The sequence below is a fragment of the Asparagus officinalis genome, chromosome 10 (assembly GCF_001876935.1).
Source record: "Asparagus officinalis chromosome 10, Aspof.V1, whole genome shotgun sequence".
Classification (NCBI taxonomy): domain Eukaryota; kingdom Viridiplantae; phylum Streptophyta; class Magnoliopsida; order Asparagales; family Asparagaceae; genus Asparagus; species Asparagus officinalis.
Genome location: NC_033803.1, coordinates 23,975,294 through 23,984,341, shown reverse-complemented (window position 1 = coordinate 23,984,341; position 9,048 = coordinate 23,975,294).

Genomic DNA, 9,048 nt, shown 5'->3' with positions numbered 1-9,048 from the left:
TAGTGGTTTCTCCACTACTTTTTTTGTAGTGGAGAGGATACAAATTCAAAAAAAGGTAGGTAATTTGTGCGGGTCAATATCAAGTCACCGCATACACACGACATATCATTTTCCCAAGGCCTATTTTCGCTTTAGTACCACAAAGTTTACCCTTTCTTTAACTTTGATGCCCCCCAACGTATTTTTTCTTAAACTCGTTTATACCATGAAAGTTCAAATTCCATTTCATTTCAGTATCTCTAGACTTTCCTAGATGTCCTGTTAAATGTATATCATGTGTCTAGCACGTGTCCGCTCTTGCTGGGAATATGTGGTTGTTTAGATCCCTAACAACTGAGAAAAACAACCTATAAGTCATTCACATAATCTAATTTAATCTAGGCAGAGGTATCAAAGTGAAACGGAATTGAAACTTTAGGGTATCGAAGTGTTTATAAATTACTTCGGATAGCAGTGTGACAAAAGATAGCAGTGTGACAAAAGGGTAAACTTTAGGGTACCAAAGAAAAAATAAGCTTTTTCCCAATAGTAACATAGCGTCCTCCGCTACCATAGCTTTCATTCCCACATCACATCACATCACATCACACACGCGCGCGCACACACACACACAAAATCAAACAATTCTCCACACTCAATATATAAGCAACCTTAAGTAGTAGTGAAACTTTGAGTAAGAGAAAGCATGGAGTCAATGAGGATGGAACCAAGCTTAGCTTTCAGATGCCACTGAACTACCCAAGGTACACTGAAGCCGACTATGAACAGATGCCTGAGTGGAAAGTCGATTGCCTCTTTGCTCAGTACGGACTGCCCGTAACTGGCAACTTGGCAGAGAAGAGGAGCTTTGCTAAGGGTGCTTTCCTTTGGCCGAACTAATGGGATGTGAATGTCTAGACTCCAGAAAGATGTTTGGTTTGTGATATTTCGTGTGTAGTTTATATAATTATAAGTTAGTAGCTAGTATATGCTTCAGTATATGCACGTAATGTAAACCGAGCTCTCTTTATGTATTTTTCTAACGTTGTAGTTTATATAATTACCTTCTGCCTGTCAAAATCCAAAGGGATGTTATGTTTTTATGTATTTTTCTAACGTTGAAGTATGATGGTTTCCAGGTTTATGTTCACCTTTGAGTTTTATTTTTCATAAAAATAATTCTGAGAAGGTTGAACTTCCACCTATCTCCATTTTGAAGATTCACTTTTGAGAGGTCGCAAATTGGATAATTTGCATATCACCACATGTTGGGATTCTCCCCAAATCTCATAAATGAGAAGTACATTGTGTTGACAATTAAGATTGAAAGACTAGTAAATGCTGAAGAATACAAAGAGCGGAGGTTCGAAGGGTTAATGCAGAGAGATATGAGATGATGCATTGCTGGTTAGCTTCTTGCACTTCTCTTTGTTGTGCACGACGGAACAAACACAAACGCCAAGAGAGAAAACCAAAACAATCCAAAATAACGGCACCAACTCAAACACAAAAGTTTAACGTGGTTCGGCAAATTGCATACGTCCACGGGGCAAAAAGGGATGAGTTTCCACTATAGAGAAAGGGAGTACAAAGTAGAAATTACAAGATCACTCAACTAATCTCTCAAACAAATCTCTTAAATCTCTCAAACTAAACCCTCAAACAAATTGCTCAGAAAAATCTCTCTTTTCTATGCTCAAAATCACCTTCAAACTACCCAATCGATAGAAAACCCTAAAAACGTGGTTCTATTTATAACAAAACACAATCTCAAACAGATTAGGATTCTAAAAACGAGTCTGCCACACTCTGGTGTGGCACACACCACACCCATGAAAAACAGGGCAAATTCTGCTACACCCTGCCACCTAGGTATGACAGATACTACATCAGGGTGTGGTGGAGTCTGTCTTGCTTATTTTTTACGTTTTTCTCAATTCTTTTCCTCAATTCCTTCATCGTTTTCACAATTCTCCACCTCGGCAAAGTTTTTTCAAAACTGAGCCGACACCAACCAAATCAAATGTCTCACTTGTTACGTCCAGTACGAAGTGGAACAAAACCATGACAATGGACTCAATCCACAACAAGTCAAGACCAAACGAGAATGCGAACACTCTCCAAATATCGGTATCAACTCACCAAACTGGCTATATCAAATTGACTGTCTACGTACCCTCTCTCCCAAGAGATCAAGCCGTCTATAGTTCACCAAACGGCCTCCAAAGGTCCTCAATCAAATAGAAAAATTTGTAACTCTTCATCAACATCACCAACAGATCTGCAACTGATGATGCTCCCAATGGCTCCAAAGTGAAACAAATCAAACACCTCCACCTGAGGTGAACCAATGGTCATATCCAAATCATATCCACCAGCTGTATTCGAATCAACCAACTCATCATCTGCACTCAAATCCAAATGATCCCCTAACTGTGTCACCTCAGGTGGAATCCCAAATGATGCAGAATGATATAGAGTATGTAGAGTAATCTCCACCCAATGTGGAGTAGCATTACTCTCCACCCGCTACGATATATTTTAGGTCTGTCCAAAACTCTCCACTTGCTGAGAGTCAATTATCTCCCTTATCGAAGCCTCAAGCGAAGTGACACTACCAGACCAAACATCCAATGGAGTTTTACCTCCAATCGCAACAGTCGACAACTTATGACCAAGATGACCCAAATATGTCAAAGGCTCAATACCAGAATCAATGCTCGACATCAAACGTTGGTCCTCCTCCAGCAAGGAACAGCTCACCAAATCTGTCATCTCATCTTGTTGTCCCAAGATTTTCTTTCCACTGAAGTGTCTCAAAATGCTGTGAGCTCGGTTCGAATGCAAAAACAGGTCCCTCTTGTACCTCCCACCAAAATCAGAATGAAGTACCTTCACCTTTCTTCCAATCTCACACTTTTTCAATCTGCTGGAGACTACTAGGATTTTATCCAAAGGGGATTTGGTTACAACCCAAACACGCCTAGAACAGCCACCAACAATGAAAACCAAACATCTATTACCTCCCAATGATGCCTCCTTGGAAGGCCCCCAAACATCCGTGTGAACTCCACCTAAAAGACCTTTAGTACGGTAAATAGAGGTGTCAAACTTTACCTCGGTCTTTTTGCTCACATCAAAGTGTTTACTGGAATTCAAATTACAGGTCTGTGCACCCATCTCCAAATCAATACTGGAATGACTAAGCTCCAAATACTGCAATCTAGTTGAATCAACAAAAGTCGCCAGCTCTTTACCTGTCACCGAACTTCCAATCAAATAGTACAGGTTATTCCTCTTGACGCCCTTCATCACAATCAAAGAGTCTTTCACGATCTCGAGAACCATGTCCTCAACACGAACCTTCAGACCCTTTCCAACCAAAGCTCCAATTGAGATTAAGTTCTTCCTCAAGGAAGGAACATATCTCATACCATATAACTCCCTAACTGTCCTGTCAAACATCTTGATACGAATTCTTCCTATCCCAAGGATCTGGCATGTACGGTTGTCACCCATGTACACCACACCACTATCCAGCTTCTCAAAACTGGAGAACCATTCCTTTCTAGGATACACATGATAGGTCGCACCACTATCCAACATCCATTCGGATTCCTCCGAATAGCTACCTGTAGGACTAATAGAAAGCGAATAAATAGAAGTATCAGAAATATTATCATCCGATATAACGATGTTTGCTTTTGATGATGGTTGCTTCTCTTTTTCCTTCTACTTATTTTTCATCCATTCGTCGAGCTTTGGACAATCTTTCTTCCAATGACCAATCTTCTTGCACCAAGCACACTGATCTTTTCCAACTGTAGGATGCCCTACTCTAGACTGTAACTTTTAATTCTTTCGGTTTGAATTTTTCCCTCTTGCGACCAACGCCTCCGCTATTGTGTCACTTGTAGACTCCTTATCTTTCTTTCGAAGTTGATAGTTCACAAGTGCAACGGTGACCTCACTATACGAAAGAGATGCCTTCCCATTGATAAGAGTAATGACGAAAGTCTCATATTCCTCGTCAGGTAAGGAACTCAACAACAACAATGCATTATCCTCATCCTCAAAAATAACATCTATATTCGCTAAATCCACAAGAAGCTTCGTGTAGTGGTTCATGTGATCACCAATGGAGGTTCCTTTCTTCAATTGGAAACGATAAAGCCTCCTCTTCAAATGCAAGTGATTCTTCACACTCTTGGTCAAATACTTGCTCTCAAGGATTTTCTAAATCTTCTTAGCTGAAGTCTCATTAATCACATCATACTTTAAATCTTGAGTCAAACAAGACCCAATCACACCACACGCCGTTCGATTCATTTTCTTCCAAACCCTCTCATCAATATCATCTGGCTTGCTATCCAATTACAAAGTATCTTCCAAATTTTGCGCGTTGAGCGCATCGAAAACTTCACATCGTCAAAGTCCAAAATTGTTAGTGCCATTAAACTTCTCCACGTCTATCTTCATAGAGTGAATATTCAAACTTTGGACGGTCTTCACACCTGAAGTACCCTCCACAACTCCTTCTTTCCCGACCATAATTCGTCAAAGCACCAACAACCAAAGCAGAAAAGATAGATTTATTTACCAAAAAGATCTCATCTTTAACTCCAAACGAAGCACTAGCTGAACTTCCAAAGTGATCTACTTCTCCAAATAGCCTAAGCGTAACCTGAGCTATGATACCACTTGTTGTGCACGGCGGAACAAACACAAACGCTGAGAGAGAAAGCAAAAACAATCCAAAATAACGGTACCAACTCAAACACAAAAGTTTAACGTGATTCGGCAAATTGCCTACGTCCACGGGGCAAAAAGGGATGGGTTTCCACTATAGAGAAAGAGAGTACAAAGTAGAGATTACAAGATCACTCAACTAACCTCTCAAACAAATCTCTCAAATCTCTCAAACTAAACCCTCAAACAAATTGCTCAGAAAGATATCTCTTTTCTGTGCTCAAAATCACCCTCAAACAAATTGCTCAGAAAGATATCTCTTTTCTGTGCTCAAAATCACCTTCAAGCTACCCAATCAATCGATAGAAAACCCTAAAAAACGTGACTCTATTTATAACAAAACACACATGGAAAACGTGGCAGATTCTGCCACACCCTGCCACCTGGGTGTGGCAGACACCACACCAGGGTGTGGTGGAGTCTGTCTTGCTTATTTTTCACGTTTTTCTCAATTCTTTTTCTCAATTCCTTCGTCATTTTCACACTCTTTGGAGTCTATAGAAGGATAGGTGTTAGCATTGAGAAAGTCATCCTCCAAGTGAAAAGAGATGATCCTCTTCGAACTTTTGCGTGATTAGCGTTCTCGGGTTCTTTGAGTGATGTGGTGTGATGATGGCCTGTTGGAGCTCTTGAGTGATCGGTGTCTCGGTTCCTTGAGAGATGTGCGAGAGTTTTCAAGTTTAACATTGCAAAACTTGTATTACTTATTTTGATCGTATTGGTTTGTGAAGATAGTGAGTTTTTCTAGTGAGGAAACCGTGGATGTAGACATGTCTGACTAAATCATTTAAGAACTCTTGCTACTGTTTTGGTGCTTCTACTCCATATTGTGTACAGTTGTTTGTGTGCTCCAACAATCCCCGACTCCACATACAATTGATGACTATGTTAACATACTCTCAAGAAACTTGCGCTAAAGTGGTTAAGACACGTAGAAATTTACAGCACTATAACATTGTTGAAGGTATAATAAACAAGTACATGAGAATCTTTATATGATTTTTCTTTTGGATGGATGCATGAAGATTCTCCATTCAGCTATGCTAAAGATTCTCCATTTACCTCAATCACAATTTATATTCTCCGCTTTCAATCCTTTGAGCATCTTCAATTACAATCAAATACGTCCGCCTAGGCAAGAGCCTAAATGGCCATCAATCTTATCCCCAATTCAAGTCCCTCTATCACTAAGTAACTCCACCATATAAAGATGCACTCAGTACTTATATTTATGATTATTGTTCATTCGTCTCAACATTATAATCTCAGTCACACTCACTAATCGAACATATAACGCGCAATATTGTGATCCTTAAACCGTGGCTGATCACAGTAAGCAACCAACAGAAGTTCCTTACGACTTCAATGATACCTTATGGTCCCACAGTATTCAACAGTTTCTCCACTTTTTATGAACAATATTGTTGCACTCGAAAATTACTACAATCTAACTGCGCAACATTCTAAACCATAAACTATGGATGTTTATATATTCCATAAATTATGGAGGAAATATAACTCATCCAATTCAGAGGTAGTCAATCATCACAGTACTTGAAAACCCCAGCTTCAACCATCTAGCCTAGTTCTGTGAATAACATTACTACCAATCTTCGCATAAAAATGAAAAAATTTAATCCAAAAACTTTGCTGTTAATAAATGACACAAGTAGAAAACAGATGGCTAGTAGCCCTGCCATTTTCTAACACGGAATAAGACTTTACGGTCTGTCTTGACTTGAAGCATCAAGCATTCTTAAGTTTATTTCAAAGTACTTTAGGAATAGAGGGATCTCCATTGTTCATAAACTACATCACAATATCAACATATAATATGCATCGTATCCGCTCTTGATTAATTAATAGACAAACAAAGAACATAAGCCTAAATCTAGAAATCAAACCCTGCAGCGAATAATGAACTGACAATGCGATGGACAATTGAACCTAGAATTACTCATGCACTGTCATATTTGTACCTGCAATGGTCTATGTTACGCTCTCAAGAATAACATATAACAGGTTATGGTAATCAAGGCTGCTAATCCTTACTAGTCATCGTAATAAAACTAGAATGCCAATTTTCTTATTAAAGGTATAACGAAATATATCAGATGACAAAAATTATGTCAAGCTCTCCAATGCTTCAAGATCAAATAAAATGACTTCTACAAGAAGCAATCAATCATGCGATAAAATTGATTTGGCACTCGGCAATAAGATGGGCTATAAGGTACTTGGTTTTACCTCGAAAGCTAAATCACTCAGAAATATTTACTGGATCTCTGTTCGCCACCGACTTTTATCTAAACACATCATTCCAACCATTGCTCATAAGAGTCAATGTGAAAACAGAACTTTCATTTGAACTCGTGCCATGGAAAAATAAGTAAAGATTAAATCTAACTACGTAGCAAAATGACACGAATCGGACTTTAAAGAGTTACTAAAACGCAGAGCCAGGTGATTCCTCTTTCTTGGTCGGTCAAATATGACCGAGTGCCAGACACACATAAAACCTGCACAGACCCCACTCACAAAAGGAGACCAAAGCAAGTTTTCCCTTCTGTGGTTAACGAAAGAATAAACGAGAGAACACGTCCTATTAAGAATAAAGACAAGCACTAACAATAGAACAGCCAATGCGAGGCTAAATACAGTCATCACCTTGTTAACTTTTTTTCCAAGCCTTCAATAACTACAATTCGAACTTTGCAACTAAAGGCGCTACTCAGTGTGTGATTCACAGGGAATCCAATTCTTTAACGATACTAGAACTTCCCCGGACAAACCACGTAGTGTACTTTAGGCTTCTCAATATGCAAATATTTAGTCACCAGGTAACCATTGTTTCTCAGTGTTGATCCAATTTGTTCTCCACTACGTACTCAGCACACAGTTTCCTTTCATTGTTTTCCACGCACGGCATTATCGCTCTATAAAAGGACCATGCACATAATAACAGATAACACAAACAAAGCTGAGAAGAAAACTAAGAGAGAGAGATGAGTGGAGGAGGCATGGAGTCGATGAGAATGTCTGAAACTCCCATGGCCATGGTGAATGGAAAGGGATCTCAGCAAGAGAGGTGCGGTAATAATAATTATTTTCAGATGCCACTGAACTACCCGAGGTACACTAAGACCGATTATGAGACGATGCCAGAATGGAAGCTCAACTGCCTCCTTTTGCAGTACGGGCTCCCAGTTACTGGCAATCTTGAAGAGAAGAGGAGCTTTGCCATGGGAGCTTTCCTCTGGCCTGATTACTGAGATATGCTCAAAGTCTAGACAAAGCAACTATAGGGAAAGGGTACACCTATTATTAAGTGAGGCCTGTGATGCGTGTAGATATTGATGCTCACACGATGATTATGCTTTGCATAGTCTGATATTTGCTCCTTGATGTAGAGGGGCTTTCCAGATACAAGGTTAAGCCTTATGTAATAGTTTGCCAAGTAAACCTTGTGAAGATGTTGGGTAATTCGAGCTAAGAGTGTTTGTAAAAAGAGCAAATATATTGAGTACACATTACATTGAGTTTCTGCTCAGGTCTTATATACAATCAATGTTCTTGGTGCCAACACTTAACTCTTGTTACAAGTTCTGACTAAACTAAACGCTAAAACAACCGCCATGTTGTTTTTATGAATCAAAACTATAATTACATATATTTGCAGTGTGAAATTCTAAATGATGGCTCGACATAATTTTATGAATCAAATCTATCAGAAAGCAATAGAGATTCAAGGTGATATGTAACGAATATTGTTGTTCACATGAATATGAAATAGTCATATGCACACAAATAAGTATTCAATAATCACAAAAATCAAATATGTGAATGATCATATTTTGGCATTTAGTAGACGAATATCAAAGTATGCTGATTTCTCTTAAATCACCATATGAATCAAATTTGAACAAATACTTGATCAAAATGAATACTCAATAATATAAGACCACACTAAAGGACCAGGTTTTGTTACATCTTTAACAGATCAATTACCAGCACATACAATGGGCCTATTATCAAGCCATTCAGGACAATTGTAGGGCATTCCATCTCGCCCCATACAAGCTGAAATGCTCCGCATGACAATTTACACATCTCTCATATCAAAATGTCTTATATATAAATGAAAGATATTGGACAGTCAACTAAAGCCATCAAGATGAAACATGAAATGATTTAAAGCAAACAACTATCAGAAGAATAAAAAGAGAAATAAAAAAAAGTAATGCCAGCACATACAAAAAAAACCCTCAAAAGTATCGCCATGAGGGCTTGTGTCCATACAGTATCATATTAGTAAAAAAA